Genomic DNA, 17,613 nt, shown 5'->3' with positions numbered 1-17,613 from the left:
TCTTAGATACACATTTATTTTAGAAATCTTTAGGCTTTCACAAGCTTTTACTGATTAAGTGCAGCTTTGAGGGAAAAAAATAGAAGCCTAATAATTCAGATGCACATTTGCATTTATTACATAAGGCTTCTGTAAGGGATAAGATTATCCAGTTGCAGGCTTATTTTAAGTTTTAATGGAATGATTTTGACAGAGCAGAAATAGCAGGCTTAGTAACTAGCTCGGTAACTTAGATGTCAGAGACATTTCCATGGTGGATAGAGGGGCTCCTCAGCTCTCAGGAGACACTGGATTTCTCTTGTTTATCTCTGGCTGGGATGATTAACCACTCTTAGCTTGGCTTTCATCTTTCCTGGCACAGCTTTGTCTTTCATCTCATTCATTGCTCCAAACCCTTCTTCTTTTTAACCTTTAATTCACATACAAAATGTTTCAGCTTCCCTAAGTTATTTTTACATAAGCAGAGCAGAAAAACATGGATATACTTCACAGAGCCTGCCACATTTGGTTTGCTCAGGCGAAAACAATGCTCCCTTACCCATCTTTATTTTTAAATGAGACAAAGAATCCTTCAAAAAGGCTTAGGAGACTAAAATGTTGGAGGAAAGGAATGAAAGAATGGGGGGCAAAGATTACTCAGACACGGAGGTGAATATTTTTATTTTCTATCTTGATCTTTGTGACTGCAGCCTCAAAACACGTAGTGTGGTGACTTATATTTCACAATGTGCATAGCTGATTCTGTGTACTTTGCAATCTTCCCTCATTTTCCCAGTAATTGCCTTTTTTCACCATGGGGTTGTTTGTCCCCTTGACCCCCAGGTCTCCTACTTCCTGTGTATGACTTAGGCACATATTGCTTACTCCAAATTTCAGCAAAATGTTCTCTCTGAAAGTGACTTCATTTCACACCACTCAGATCTTCACATTTTCACTGCCTGTGGAAATACAAACTTACTGATTTTTGTCTTTCTGTGTTATTTGAAGGTAACAAACAATTTGTTGTGCTGAAAAACAGAATTGTTGTCTCATAGAGTCCCCAGAGTAATGGGCAGTTCCCACATCCAGCTCTCTGCCTCCCTGTTCAGTGGACCTACCACACCTTTGCTTCTGCTATCTCTTTTGCCTGAAATGTGTGTCTTAAAATATGGCACAGTAAATGCTGAGCAAAAACAACAAAATCCTGTGGTCACATAGTTAGTGGCAGTTGAAACTGAAATTAGACCTCAACCTCACATGATTATTAAACAAACATTTTAATGATAAAGAAAGACATTAATGTAGACTAAAAAAAAAATGTGTGCACCATCCAATTCCAAAACTCCAGACAGGTACAGTGACTAACACCTGGAATCCTAGCACTCTGGAAGGCCAAGGCAGGCGGATCACTTGAGGTCAGGAGTTCGAGACCAACCTGGCCAACATGATGAAACCTATTAAAAATATAAAGAAATTAGCCAGGCGTGGTGGCAGGAGCATGTAATCCCAGCTACTGAGGAGACTGAGGCTTGAGAATCGCTTGAACTCGGAAAGTGGAGGTTGTTGCAGGTGTGCTGAGATGGCGCCACTGCACTGCAGCCTGGGTGACAGAGCAAGACTCTGACTCAAAAACAAACAAACAAACAAAAAACAAAATTCCAGACATGAAAGTCCCTGCTGTGAGTCTGGGACTTGGAATCAACCCACCCAGCCCCACTCCCACTTCATCCATTTCCCCTACCTATTTTTCACTCTGGGAGATTCATTTTGCCCAGAAAGTAGGAGCAAATCAGGTCCACAGCTAGACATTATGTTCTAAGCTAGATGATCTCTAAGGACGCTTCCAGTATGACATTCTATGACTTTGAGCCCTTTGCAAAATTGTGTGCCAGATTAAGAGTTCAGCCTCTGGAATCAGGTCCTATTAGACCTCAGCTCTGCAACACACCAGCAGACTACAGGCAGAGCGGAAAAGACGGAAACCAAGATAAGAGTGGGGATGATTTGACCTCCCTCTGTCTGTTTCTTTCCTTCTTTCTTTTTAATAAATCAAGCAGAGTAACATACCTGCCTCTTATAGAAGAGGATTAAATAGGATAATACCTGTGAAATCCCTAACACAGAATTGGATGTGGGATGTTCAAAAATCCCAGTAAATGTTGCCGAGTATTTTTGCCAAACTGATAGAAACTCAGATACATTAAGGAAAAAAAAAAGATGGAGAGGAATTAATGAAAGCAAATTTCAAAAATCAGAATCTGTGGTCCTCATAGTTTAGGTAATCAAAGATAAAGGCAAAACATGTGGGGACAGAACTAAAACTCTAAATATCTCCAGATGGTTTACATCAAAAAGAAGAATTTTTATTTCTCTTTCAATGAGCTTTCCCAAATTAAGCTGTAGTTTTTCTTATATTTATTTAGTATACCTGTTCACCAGAGTTCTATTGTCAAATTCCTGGCTCTTTCTACATGTCCTTCCCATGAGATTGGAGATCAGTGATAAGGGGGTTACACATCTCTTTTCTCCTGATTTCACTGCATCATTTGTAAAATCTCTGAGATAATCTGAAGACACTAAAAACTCCTATGACATATCAGGAAGTGCTCCAGAGACCAAAGTGTATGATTCTGTGGAGCCAACACCAAGGCATGAACGTGTGACCCAGTTCCTAATTACATACAGCTAAACTGGGAATTGCCAGAAAGGCTGCATTTTATATTTCAACCTTGAAAATTTATCAAATAGCCTGGCTGTTTTGAAAGTCCATAAAAAGCCAGGTGCGGTGGCTCACGTCTATAATCCCAGCACTTTGGGAGGCCAAGGTGGGCAGATCACGAGGTCAGGAGATTGAGAGCATCCTGGCTAACATGGGGAAACCCCGTCTCTATTAAAAATACAAAAAATTAGCCGAGCGTGGTGGCAGGCGCCTGTAATCCCAGCTACTCAGGAGACTGAGTCAGGAGAATCGCTTGAACCTGGAAAGTGGAGGTTGCAGTGAGCCAAGATCAAGCCAGTGCACTCCAGCCCGGCAACAGAGTGAGACTCTGTCTCTAAATAAATAAATAAATAAATAAATAAATAAATAAATAAATAAAAGTCTGTAAAAAATCATGCAGGTTAGGTCACCGAACAATGTTTACTGAGTGTCTGTCACGTGCAATACAAATACATTGTACTCAATTTTGAGACTATCGTGATGAATAAAACAACAGCCCCATACTGATAGATGCATAACAACATTAAAATGTAATGTCACAAGTAGTGTGGCATAGGCATTCACAGGTGCTGTGGGTGCCCATAAATCAGGCACTTATTTCTAGCTATAAAATAGGGAGAGGCTTCCCAGGAAAAAAACAGTGTATGGTACCCTACATGTACGGACCCATCAATTAAGAACCACCTGGAAAGAAATCTCTACTTGTGCCATGCTAAAGGGCTCAAGGACCCTCTGACACCTGTCGTCAATTTTTTTTTTTTTTTTTTTTTGAGACAGTCTCATTTTATTGCCCAGGTTGGAGTGCAGTGGCATGATCTTGGCTCACTGCAACCTCCGCCTTCCGGGTTCAAGCGATTCTCCTGTTTCCGCCTCCCCAGTAGCTGGGATTAAAGGTGTGCACCACCATGCCTGGCTAATTTTTGTGTTTTTAGTAGAGATGGGGGTTTCACCATGTTGGGCAGTTTGGTCTCGAACTCCTACCTCAAGTGATCCGCCGGCCTCGGCCTCCCAAAGTGCTGGACCAATTTTTTAAGTAAGATCTTGAGTTAACAAAAAGAAGACATGTTCATCAGATCTGCATGTAGCATAAAGTTGGATGAAAGAGCTAGTAGCATGATTCAAAAAGATATAGCAGACAGGGAGGATGGCCTGAAACCAAGAAAAATGTAAAAATTTGTATTTAAAAAAAATCAAACGTATAAGAACAGGAAGTGAAAATACTGGTTCAGAAGCACTCCATGTGAGAAGACACAGGGAATGATTAGCTGGAAGTTCCTGGCTTGACTATTAGCTTCTTTAATGAAACAAAATGTCATTACTAAACTGTCATATCCTCAAAGACAGGGGTCACATCTTAAATATTTTAATATCTCTCCCTTGTCTAGCACAGGGCCTAAAACAGAGTATGTGCTCAATATATCTTTCTGAAACAGAGTCAAAACTAAGAATGGCCAAAGGAACAGGCTCCACTAAAGAATGGGCTGTGGTCAGAATCACCAGAGAAGGCTGTTGCAGTTCTCGGCTCATGTACAGTCTTTCTGACACTGCCCTAGGCTTTCTCCTCCCATTTTCTTCTTAAGATAAAAGTCAAAATCTTTTGCATGATGTAGAAGGTGGGACCTCTTCCCCATTTGTCCTAAAGCCCCACTTCCCACTGCTCTCTTCCTGGCTCACATACTGCTCCCACTCTTTGAGTTCCTTCCAGTCTGAACAAGTGCCAGTCTCTTTTCATGGAACACTCCTCCCCGGCCTCTCACACTCACACACATGCACATGCACACACACTCTTGTCTTTTTAACCTCCTCGTCTCTTTCTTTTTCTCCCCCTCTCCCAACTATCCCTGTGCAGCTTCAGTGTAGGGGCCCCGCAGGTTCAGCACATTTCTCCTCAAAGCAAAGAAAGGACAGCTGAGAGTACGGATGAACAAAGCCTCATAACCATAGGGAGGGCTGTTCCCTGGAGGAACAGAGAATCACATACCAATGCTAGACCCACTGCATCTGGGGGAGGAGACTCCTAGAACAAGGACACGGCTGAATGCAAAGGAGAGGGCAATTTTGCAGACCCAAGCTGGCTAAGAGTTACCCAAAGGATGACAAAAGTAGCAATTACTCACTGCAGCCTGAACACTAATTCCTATCCTGAAACTTACAGCTATATTCAATATTACATTTACACATGATACATGATATAAATTTGGTTTACAACCACTGGTTATTAAAAACTCTTGAGTAATGCAACTCACATTTTATTAACCTGATAAGAATTCACTATTCTTGTAACAGATCAGATGACTTTTCTGCATGGACTTTCTTTATTTGTTTTCTTCCAAAACATTATTGTATTGAGGATATAATAATGAGAAAAATCGTCCTCATGAAGCATATAATCTCGTGGAGAAGGCAACCAAGCAAAAAGACAAACAAACAAACAAAAACAATTGCAAAGAAGGTGAGAAGTGTTGCAAGAAAATAACCCGTAACCATATTATTGTATCAAGATGTAAAATGATAAAGTGAAACAGTTTAATCAAGCTCCTTCATGACTAAATATCAGTTTTCTGTGTTAACTTGATGAAGACGGCAGAAAGGTTACTTTTACTAAAGTAAGTTTTTCCCTGGCATGTCTGAAGAAAAGGCATCTACTTACTTGGAGTTTCCAGTTTCAAACTCAGCAAAGGCACTACTGCAACACAGCAGACACTGAAATCGGCACCTTTGGAGGCACAGAAAACATAACAGATTAGTTCAGGTCAAACAAGTGGCTTCTATCAGTGATTGGGTTGTAAAGAATAAAAAGGGAGAAAAGCGAGAAGATTGGCAATGTCTCAAATCCCACAACCCTCAACCCCTTATGTCACCCATAGTTCTGATGTGGGTCTTGAGTTTCACTTATTTTTCTCACATTGATGCTTTCAGCTTTTCTAACAGGGTGTATGACCTCTCAGGTGTCACCTTTGCTGTGGATGTTCTTTTTTCCGTGTGCAGTGATATGGTATATGACTTAACCTTCAGAATTTGAAGTTCACGAAAAGGTTTGGATGATCCCCACTCTTCTCTTGGGCAGAGAATAGCAAAGCTTTATCTTACTTGCCTCTCCAGCCTCCATCGTAAATTTCACGTTATTTTGCTCCTGAATAATGGCAGCGGTAGCTGGTGGTAGCTGAATTAGAAAGTTCACTGGAATTCTGATCTCAGCTTTTCACTTGTTTTTAAAAATGCTTCCTGTTGCTTGTTAAATCTTACTTGCTATTGTTAAGTAGCACACTGTATTTACGGTGTGAGTTAAGAAACATCAAGAAAACTGCTCTGGATTACTTTGTCAACCCATTTACAGAAAGCACAGATGTACTACCCTCAGGTGACCTAGGAGGCAATGGGTTCCACTGTCATTGCTGGCCCACACTGTGTACCCAGATGGACTAACGTTTTAATTTCTGCCTCTTTTGTGCCTTCCATTATCCTGGGGTCCAAGGTATAAACGTGTCTGGAATCACAATTTGTGGAAGGTTAGTAAAATTTTGAAACAGGGCCAGGACCAATCAGTGCTTGAGATGGATTTTTTTGGAGTTTCTCCAAATGTATGGGTTGTCCATTTGTGCCATGTGGCCAGACTTGAGTCTAGAATAGACAGTTAAGACAAAATTATGCTTACTGCAGGCTAGTTTTACAATGGAAAAAACTGAAGGGAGCAGTCTGGAGAGGGTTGCCTCTGTGCTTTAGAAGGCTTTTTCCATAGAGGAATGCTGCTTGAACACAGTAAGGCTTTAGGATCCTTAGGAGGCCGCTACTATATAAAGGATGATTTAAATGGAAAATGATGGCAAAGACTGAAAAGGCCCTGGTTGTTGGCAAACGTTCTGTCTACTCAAAAGGAAGATAGTTGGTATCCCAGCACCACCATGTATCAGCTGTATGAATTTGAGAATGTTTACTTACTTCTCAGAAAAGCAGTGGTATCATGAAGTTAGGGTTAAATGAGTTAATACGTATAAATATTTAGCATGATGCCTGACACATTGAAAGTATTCTGCCAAATCTTATAAAGAGACAATCTAAAATATTATACTCTAGTGGTTTATATGGTTTTTGGGGTTCACTTTGGGAATTTGATGAAAACTGCAGATTCTTGCTCCTCAGGAAAATATATATATATATAAATTTTTTGCACAGTTTTAGGAAATTCAAAGATCCAAAGCAGTATAGTGATAGATTTTAGATTAAGATTCTTTGTTCTAGACCGAGACCCATTCCCAAAAGAAAGAATAAGGTCCTCAGTTTAATTTATATTTTATATATTTTTGATCATTTGTAATCGTAATCTCCTTTTTAAATTTGGAAGGGATTTTATCTCGTCTAAATTCTATATTTTATTTATTTTATTTTATTTAGTAGTAATGGTACTAAGGTCCTGAGAAAATACTTGGTATTTCAGTTAAGCTGAGAACTCTTTATCAATTTTGCATTTCTATAATAAAAAAATTAAATGCATTTTCTCTTTATCCACTACCCTTCATGTCTGAACTCTTCCTTAAATTTTACTTATTTCTACTTTGTTCCTAATCCTGTTCTCTGAGATACATTTACAGCCCTCAGAAATTCATGTTTATTCCAAGGTCCATGATGGATATAACAATCTTTTCATTTCTGTGTATTTAAATTAGCATATTAAACTCTGCCCTGCCATATCCAGTTGATATTGTGGTATTTAATGGAAAAGAACTTTGTGCTGTGCTAGAGTAATAACTTCATCAGGTAGGAATTTAAATTAACAAAGACTTATTGAACACCTACAATGAGAGAAGCTTCCTTCTATGTCATCTGGAATACATGAATGAACAGAATCCAGACACAGTGCGTGCCTTCATGGAGCTTAGAGTCTAGCAATGAAAATGGTCTTTCTTTCAGAAGAATATTCTGGGGTAAGAATTCAGTTCATGGATGGGGCCAGAGATGAGCTGCAAATTTTCAGCCATGTGAATGCCACCAATGTCTCCATTACCACTCCACAAGACACTTGCTTTCATTTGCTTAAACAATAGCTGATTCATCATGGGTAGCACAAAACACAGAATGACCAAAGTATGTCTAGGCAAAATCCCGTAACTTCCCCCTGTCAGGAGCATGAACTACTGATAGCAAATAGGACATTTTTAGGTAAGTCATCCCTAGGCTTTTCACTGCAAAAATATTTTTAAGCTCTTCTACCTTGCTACCAGGATAATTTGGGTGACTTTTAAGGAGAATTTTAACAATAGAGCAAAGGTGTTAGGGTTTAGCAGTTTGCTATAGTTAGAAGGTGGCAGGAAACAGGACAGATGATGTGAAAAGAAGCAGATTAATAAAAGGGATGGGAGACTGGGACATGAAAAGTTGGAAGTATATCAGATATATGTGACAGGGCCAAAAGCAAGAGACATGAAAAGGCCTTGAAATCATGTAACATTGTTGAAACTGGTTATTCCTCAGAGCCCATGGAGCCCAGTGACATGTTAGCTCTTCTGACTTTGCATCAGCAGTGGTGATTCATAGGCTCTAAGGACTTCACCTAATCTCACTGCAGAATGGGGCTGAATGATGTTGCTGGAGCCCTGAAGACAAAAGGCAAAGAGAACAAAAAGCTGAGCTGGCCCAGAGCTGGTAGGGTGTGACTCCAACCTCTACTCACCCTGGGTTGTCGCCTTATCTAGGGGAATGGACTGCTGGTCTTCATTTCAAAGCTACTATGGGAAGCACCAGGGCTATGGAAACTATGATACCAACACATAAAGGCATCTACCTTCCTTTTGCTTTTTCCACTCAGAAAAATGTTACCCTACTTGGTTACCCTCCATATCTAGAAACTTATTCTTGTTTGGCTAAATATACCCTCTGGTTCTTTGAAAAAGGGGAGAAACTCTTCCCAATGTTCTTAGGAGGACTGAACTCAGACTTCGCTTCAGCCCCTCTTACCTGAGATGCCACTGCACAATGAGCTAAGCACTATAGGCGAAAAGCAGAAATTAGGTTTATGACATCTGAGGAAGGTGAAATCAACCTAAATGAGCTGCATCATTAGCTCAAGAGAAGAAAATCATTTACTTATGACCTGGTAAAGCAGGGACTTCTTCATGTGCACTCATAATTCATAGGCTGCAATATTTTTTAGCAGATGAATTGCTTATCTCCTCTTCTGGTGAATGCCTTGATAGACAACAGTACAAATATCCTGTAGTATGGTTCTTTGGTTTTATAAACAACCAGAAATAAACAAGGCATTTTGCCTGATGACCAAGCCAGACTTACAAAGAAAGAGGCTTCTACAGACAGAAGGCAATCATAAAAGGCAAAGAAGACCTTCTAGAAGAACTGTGGTGCTTGGTACACACTTAAATACTCTTATCCATTTACCACCAAGGGGGCCCTCTGAGCCCAGCCCCATATTTATAAAAACCAGACCTATTTATGTTTGGGTTCTTCCTTGAGTCATACAGAATACACTGGACATATTATCTTCTATATTTTGTTCATATCACAAAAGGTAGTTGCTTCCTGCTGAGTGAAAGTAGGAATCATTACCTATGGCCAGTAGACAAAGCTCTAGAAGTATTCCAAAGCACTCTGTCTCAGAGTTCCAGCTCTTAAATGGGAACAATATCTCCTTTTCATTAACTGGAAAACTGTAATTTTTCAGTTAAAAACTTAAAGAATGATCTTTAGCTTAGAAAAAAGAGAATTTGTTGGGAGCAGGACACGTAAGGGTAAATATACATGTGTGTGTATTTGTGTGTGTACACATAGACTCATCTGCATACACATGTAAAGCCAAATTTTAGAAATCATCTGTCTTCATCTAGAGAGAGGTTAGAATGAAGAACACATTCATGTCATTTAATTTCTCCATGACCTTAGTTTCTTCATTATTCAACAGTATCACTGACACTGAGTTCTCTTAGAATCTGACTGGATAGACTAGCTAACAGAAGACAAAAATGTACTTTGCAAACACAAGTGCAATAAAGATGTTTAATGATAAACCCTGAGTGTTATCAAGCACTTGAGGCCCTTTTAAATCAAAACAAACTGTCTTGGTAAATGGTACTAGGGAACCCAAAACATTAAAATTCAAGTAAATTTCAATTACTGTTTAAAATATATATTTTTGTATGAAATCTTTTAAAAATAACACAAATAGCTAACATTTACTGAGTACTCATGATAGGGGATAATATGTTCTATCTAGGGGATAAACCTGTGCTTTATATATGTCTTTTAATTTAATCCTCACAAAAAAACCTATGAAATAATGAAAAATGAAGTTTGAGGAGTTTTTGAATGCTGACTAGATTATACAAAATTGAGGTAAAAAAATAACAGAAAATTTTCAATTTCACTCTTATAGAAGTCTTTAGGCAATACAATTTAGGTCACAGCTAAAGTTATACTTGCATAATGAGAATGTTTCCATTTGCTTCCATTCCTGGACACTCTAGTTCCCCATAGACATTAGGAATGTCTAGATGTTCATGTCTTCACTGAGGAATAGAAAATGCAAAGTGACAGGTCTGGTATATACAGAAATAACAGTAGTGCTATCTCATCAAGAGCAAGGCCAGCACAACCACAACCCATCTAGTACTGCCCAGGGAGGCCATTTTATTTTCTTCACCATACCTGAAAGATGGCAGAGTGAAGTACTTCATTTATTTTCCAAAGGTGTAGTGAATCCTAAGAACTATTTCACATATCAGATAGAAAATGAGTTCAAGGGTTGCTGAGCTCAGCATGAGTCCAGGATAAACTAGGTGGGGAGAGAGAGCAAGAGCGAGAGCAAGAGAGACAGAGAGAGAGAAAGAGATTTAGAAAGGAAAGGAAGGAGCAGTGCCTTCTGCAGAGATGAGGAACACGATGCAAAGGAATGGAAAACCAGAACAGTCCAGCTCTACTGTGATTAGCTGTGGCTCCTCCACTAAAGCTAGCGATTGACCCTAAAGAAACGTATCAGTTAGTTGTCCGGGGACATTCTACCTCTGGCAAGTTGAGTAAAATTAAAACATTTACACATATTTACATTTCCGAAACTAAATGACTTCCTAGTATACACATGGTCCCTTTATAACCACCCCACAGAGACCACCACAGTGATCTTTAATTTGCATCCTGAGATAAAGTGCCCTCATTCCCTTTGTTTTTGTCCTGACTACTTCCTTCTGGAAAACTTTTGAGGAAATTTAACTTTGATTTTTGTTTTTATTGCTTTGTTTTTCTTTTTTGTTCATAAACTCTGGGAAATCATTAAACTGGACCTGCAGGCATTAAGTCTGAATGAAGGTTAATGTGTGGAAAGGGAGAAAGCCTTTGTCTCTCAGTTTTCTGTGTGGGCAATTGATAGCACAGACATATTAGAATCACTTCAACATGGAACCTGGAGAGGAGAAGCACTTTGGGTAATAGATTACTGATTGTCATTCTCTAACTTCCAACAGAAAAAAACATTCTAAAAAGTTTGAGGTTTTTGCACAGCAGACATTCTTAGTGAAACATAGACTGTAAGAATTTTTCTGTGTAAAAACTGAAATGGGGGTTTTCTGGCCCAGTGAGTTCTAGTTCTTTCTTTTGGAATGTCCTGACTTTCACATCCATTTACTAATGAGAACTAAGGGTAATATTTCATATGTATAAGTGCTTGACATGGAAATGAAGGAAGATTATTTCCATCAGTCTCTTTTGGTTGAAAGAAACAGAATTAAGTTACTTCACAAAATCAGCAGTGGGAAGAGATTAGATCGGTGAAGGAAATTATTACAAAGATACACAAGGACTGGAAGTAGAAACACACTAGGATTTAAGGAACTCTAAATACCAATGTCTTAGCTTCTTTGCTTTCTTTCTGTGTCTTGCCCCATCCTCCTACCCCTCCCAGCTTCCTCACCCTTTACTTCCTATCCGTTCTGTTCCTTCTTCGTTTTAGTTTGCATATGGTTCATGACATCCTCTTACAATCTGACTTTGCTGCCAACTGGCTTAGTATCATAGTTTCCTGATGCCAAACTTCCAAGAAAGGAATCTGATTGGCTCAGATTATCATTTTGAGCTAGTCCATACAGATGGATGGCTAGGTTACAGAATGACTGTCTTTGAGTCAACTGTCTATTCCTCGGTTGACTCACACAGTACAGAGCATGATTATTTAGAATAAGGCCACCAGCAGAAAGATTTACTTAGAGGAGGCTGTGGATAGGACAGGTTGATATGAACATCTTGAATTTGCTGGCAGGTTATGTGGAAACCAGTTTATTCATCTTATTTCTAGAGAATCTAATCCCAGCGATAGACCTGTACTTGCCTTGGTATATAGCATGTGAAAGTACCAACAGCATCTCCTTCCTCTACCCTTAATTGTTAATTTTATCAACTTTATCTTCATCATGTCTGTCACTTTATCTCTGTGACTAGCCAAGTGCCTAAGAATCTTCAGACTTATATCTCAGAACATTTGGAATTTTGGCTTGGGCGCCAACAAAGGTAGTTTTCTTATCCAAAGATCACCCAAATATTTTTCGCGTAATACGCCAGTGGGTAATAAAATACTGGAATAGAGAATAATGGCTATGTCTTTGCCTATTCTCATAGCATTTATTTGAATAGGTGTCCAGTGAGCTATATTTGGTAAATGTATGAGAGATTTAATCTAGTGGACCTTACAGTTTGGTAACCTAACACAGATAATTAGTTCAAAGATATTTATAAAAATGACTAACTGAATAATGCCAAAGCATGATTTTGTAACACTGTAAATGCTGGTGGCATCAAGAAGATCTGGGTTCAAATCAGAGCTCTACCTTTTGTGACCTTGACCAAACTTTCAGTCCCTAAAAATCACATTTAAATGGAGACAATTATAGCTATTTCATAGGCATTTTACAAGTATTAGGCAAAATAATTTATGTAGGTTATTGAATAACTATTGGCACGTACTAAGTACTCAGTAAATGACAGTGGTTGCTTCTGTTACTATATCTATGATGATTATCATCACTACCATGAAGGTTATGGGGATTCCAGAATATAGACTAGAAATATGATGGTTATCGTCAAGTGCTTTACTGTCTTAAGACAGATAATATCAATGTACTTGTTAGAAATGGTGCACACATATCATTTGCACATACACAAATGGAAATCAACAGGGTGGGGCCTAAGTGTGAAATGCTAAATGTTAGATAGTAAAGTGATATTATTTAATTCGGAAAAATAGATTAAAATTTTGGTGAATTTTTAATAGGGATCATGTCCCTCAGAAAAGAAAGGAAGACTTGCACCCCTCATGAAAGTTTGCCTACTGCAATGTAAAAAGCCGGGATTCATAGGAGTTTTGCAATTGGAGCATGAACTATATTAAAATGGGGAACTGAAACACTGGGAAAGGACCTACTAGGTGGAGTCTCTGGGAGTTACTGTTGGAAACCAGGAGGCAGCCCACTTCTTGGGTTAACATTTCACTTCCTCGGGGAAGGCCTAGACCAGGAGAGGCCTAGACCAGGTTTGATCACCCTGCTTTATGTTCCCTTCCTGTGTTTTTCCCTACTATAACACTCGTTACACACTGGGATTATTTGTTTAAAGTCCATCTTCTCTGCTAGGTTATAAATTCTGACTCTTATGTTCATCACTCTATCTCCATGACTAGTCAAGTGGCTGGAACATGGTAAGCACTCCACAAACATGGAGTGCTTGAATGCATGTATGAGTGAGGTAATGAACATGGAATTAGGAGGTGATTTCATCATACACTGTTTTGTATTGTTCTTTGGTATTTATAGGGGTTAATCCTATCTTCCTGTTGACATTGTACATTGCACTGGAACACAGCAAGAATCCTGTATCACATGTCTTCAACACTGCCACTGAGATGTATCCAGTTATAGGCATAAATGCTCAAAAGATCTTTCTGGACTCTGCTAATAACCCTTTTTACATTCTATTCTCCATTTTCTATTTATCTTCTGTAACAATGCAGAGATTATACTTCAGTCTCACTATTAGATTATAAGCCTGTCCTTTGTTACATTTATCACCAGGACTTACTGCTTGGTAAGGGTTCAATAAATAAATGACTAAATAAAGGATTATCTGGACAGCATATACTTCAAAGCATAATTTTCCAATTTTGCAGCCTTCCAGAATCTCAAAATTTGCTGCTGTGATTCCAAGCTTGCAGTTCATGTGAGAATGCATCATCTCAAGACATTTCATCTTTGAAATTGCTGTCTTTGCTGCTATCATTCACATATACTTTGTGAATGTGTCTTCTTGCTCATAAGGCAAATTTTACCTTTGTATAAAAATAAATTTACAATTTTAAGACATTTGGGAATTTTTTGGTTAAAACAATCTGTTCACTTGATTCCTAGCTAACAAACTCTAATATATCTAATCATTTCATCCAGTGGGTTTTTTTGAGCACCTCTTAGATTCCAAGTACTAGAAAGAGTCAGATGAATCAGTCTTGTCCCTAAAGATGCTCAAAGTCTAGATGTGCCATAGTCACATCCAGAAGATCTGAAAGTAGAAGTATGAATTATTCCCTTCAGAGGTCCCCTTCAATCCCACCTCAGTCCTGTGTTGATTTCCTGTCAATTCCTTACAATAGAATACTACGTTATCTAAGACTTCTAAGTCAACAAATTATAACTCCTCTTTACTCCCATTAACCATAACCCACTCCCAAACTGCCTTATGCTTGTGTGACTTTTTCTATTGTATTAATCTATTCTCATTTTTAACACCCAGACAGCCAGTATATTTTACGGTAATATTTTAAATATATTTAAAAAATATAATATCTCTGTCTTAATTTTCTCATTTCTGAAAGAAGGGTTGAATACTTGGGACAGTGGATTTGGAATATCAAGAAGACAGTGGCTAACAACAACAAAAAATCACTGGGAGAACAAACAAAAACCAATACAACTCTCGTGATATGTGAGGATAGTTCCTTTTACTTTTACCCTGCATACTTGAAAAAAATTCTCCTACTTCTCCTATATGCTGTTTCCACTAATTCTTGTTGAAATACACTAAGACAAAACAAATCACAAAATTATAGAGTTTAAAGAGGTCTTTGAAATTCTCTACTGAGACATGGATTAACAGTGAATTTAATAAAGTTTAAACTTTAGGATCCATCACTAGCATTGGCCCCTTCTGAGGTCCTGAGAGAGGTTCAAGCAATTGACTCACATGGTCATACTTTTAAATACGTTTCAAAAGTAAGCTAGTATAACCACTATTGGTAAAGACCACAGTTTCTTTGTATACCATTTTCCATCTTTCACAATCTCCCTCATGCTGGAGGCATTGGAGAAGCTGTGGGTATCTTTGTTGATCTGGCTGAGGGGAAGTTGAGATGGACATACCTTTAGCTTGAGTTTATAAGTTAAATTTATGGGGCTCACAGTCATTTCAGTGTATGGTTGTTATTTCCAGTGGTCTCAATAAAAGAATAGGTTCTAGGAATACTCCCACTGCTCACTGGGCCAATTCACCAGGCATAATATCACAAAGATGTAAGGTCACAGGCTATTTCATGACACACATGTGTCCTAGGACATTCAGAACTAGGAATGTGTGCTAGGGGAAAAGATTGAATTATCTTTCCATTCCCTCTAAAAAAGATAGTATTACAAAAATCATTAACAGAAGAGGCATGGTGGCTCATGTCTGTAATCCAGCACTTTGGGAGGCCGAGGTGGGTGGATCACCTGAGTTTAGGAGTTCAAGACCAGCCTGGTCAACATGGCGAAATCCTGTCTCTACTAAAAAAATACAAAAATTAGCTGGGTGTGATGGCATGCACCTGTAGTCTTAGCTACTCTGGAGGCTAAGGCAGGAGAATTGCTTGATGCCAGGAGGCAGAGGTTGCAGTGAGCCAAAGTCGTGCCACTGCACTCCAGCCTGGATAACAGAGCAAGAGCTCGTCTCAAAAAAAAAAAAGTCATTAACATATGAAGAGGAAAATGGAATATACAGCCCCAAAGATGTAGGGAAAAAGTAATATAGGGTTGTGTCAGGCAGTTAATAAAAATTTGTCATTTTTCTGGCTTATGTGATTTTATAGTATTTTTCATCTTTTAAAAATTTATTGTGATTTTATTGCTGATTTTAAATAAGTATTCACTTTCATAACTATTAATAATTTTGCATCCATAGTTTTATATTCCTTTTTTCAAAGAAGGTTCCTATAGCCTAGCCCCCACAAAACCTGGATCTGCTTTGACCCAATTTAGTCATTCTTCCACATTTAATAGATAAGGAAGTTATTCCAAGTGATAGATAAGCTGTGATTCCCAGCTTGCATATGCCATATAGTTCATATATAGTTCACACCTGTAACTATATATGATACAGTTCACAGCAGTACTGAACTAAACCCTAGGTCTCTTGACTTTCTGTCTAGTGCTATTTCTATTACCCTACATTACCTTACTTTTGAGACAAGTATCTCAAAATCAAAGATTTTCACTGGAAAAAAAAAAAAAGACAAATAAAAAAATCTCCTGACAACAGTATATAATAAAAGAATTTACATGACATTTCTTATAAGCTAGGCATTGTTTTAAAGTGTTTTACGTAGAATCATTTAATCTTCAAAAAACTCTATGACAAAGCTAATCTTAATATTTTCATTTCTGCAGATGACAAACACTGAGATGAGAAAAGTTAAGTAACTAGACAAAGGTCACACAGTATGTGGAAAGTATAACATCCTTTATATTGTGTCAGCTCACAGCAAGCATTTATTTAGGGCTTACAATGTTTCAGTCACTTTGCTGAGCAACTATAATGCATTATTTCAGTCCATCTTTACAATTGCCCTTTGAGTTAGGTAGCATTTTTACTCCATCTTACACATGACGAGATTGAAAGCATAAAGAAATTTAGTAATTTGCCTAAGGTCATACATTTAGTAAGAAGCAAAGTCAATGCTCAAATTTATGTCTAACTCCAGAGCCAGGGCTTCCAGCCTCTGTGTGATACTGCCCATCAAATAAAACACTCTCAATGCATCAGGCCTGGCTTCCTCACTCTTCCAATATTGCCACATTCCCTGTGGCTCCTTTATCCTAAAGCAACAATTAGAATAGGGATTTGAGCAGAATGAGGATAAGAAGTAGAGTTAGCAGCATAAAGGACATAGTAGTCCCTTCTTAGTTAGATAATTGTCCTCCCCATTGTGAGATATATATGTCTACTATATATACTGTATATATATGTGTGTGTGTGTGTGTGTGTGTATATATATATACATATGTTCATTTTCACACTGCTGATAAAGACATACCTGAAACTGGGAATAAAAAAGTTTAATTGGACTTACAGTTCCACATGGCTGGGGAGGCCTCAGAATCATGGTGGTGGCAAGAGAAAGATGGAGAAAAAGCAAAAGTGGAAACCCCTGATAAACCTATCAGATCTCATGAGACTTACTCACTATCATGAGATTAGCATGGGGAAGACCAGCCCCCATGATTTAATTACCTCCCACTGGGTCCCTACCACAACTCCTAGGAATTCTGGGAGATACAATTCAAGTTGAGATTTGGGTGGGGACACAGCCAACCCATATCAATATACATATATATATACATATTTTTAGGGTACCTGATATCATCATACATCACAATATTGCTTGCATGTGACCCCTTTCCTTAGCTTTTGTTAAAGAGATGACAAATTTATTTTTAATTAATGTTCTCTGATAAAGTTAACAGTGATAACTAACATATCAGTAATTTAGATGCTGGAGAAGGTTTATAGAGGTCGCAAATTCAAATCCCTACAAAGAGCAAGAAGATAATGTAAATAAAATGACAAAAATATAACCCCTAGGGAGTGGCAGGGACCTTAGTAAACAGAAGAGTGTATGTCCAAAC

This window comes from Colobus angolensis, unplaced genomic scaffold, assembly GCF_000951035.1.
Source record: "Colobus angolensis palliatus isolate OR3802 unplaced genomic scaffold, Cang.pa_1.0 Scaffold7, whole genome shotgun sequence".
In the NCBI taxonomy this organism is placed as follows: domain Eukaryota; kingdom Metazoa; phylum Chordata; class Mammalia; order Primates; family Cercopithecidae; genus Colobus; species Colobus angolensis.
Note: the sequence above shows the minus strand (reverse complement) of the source record.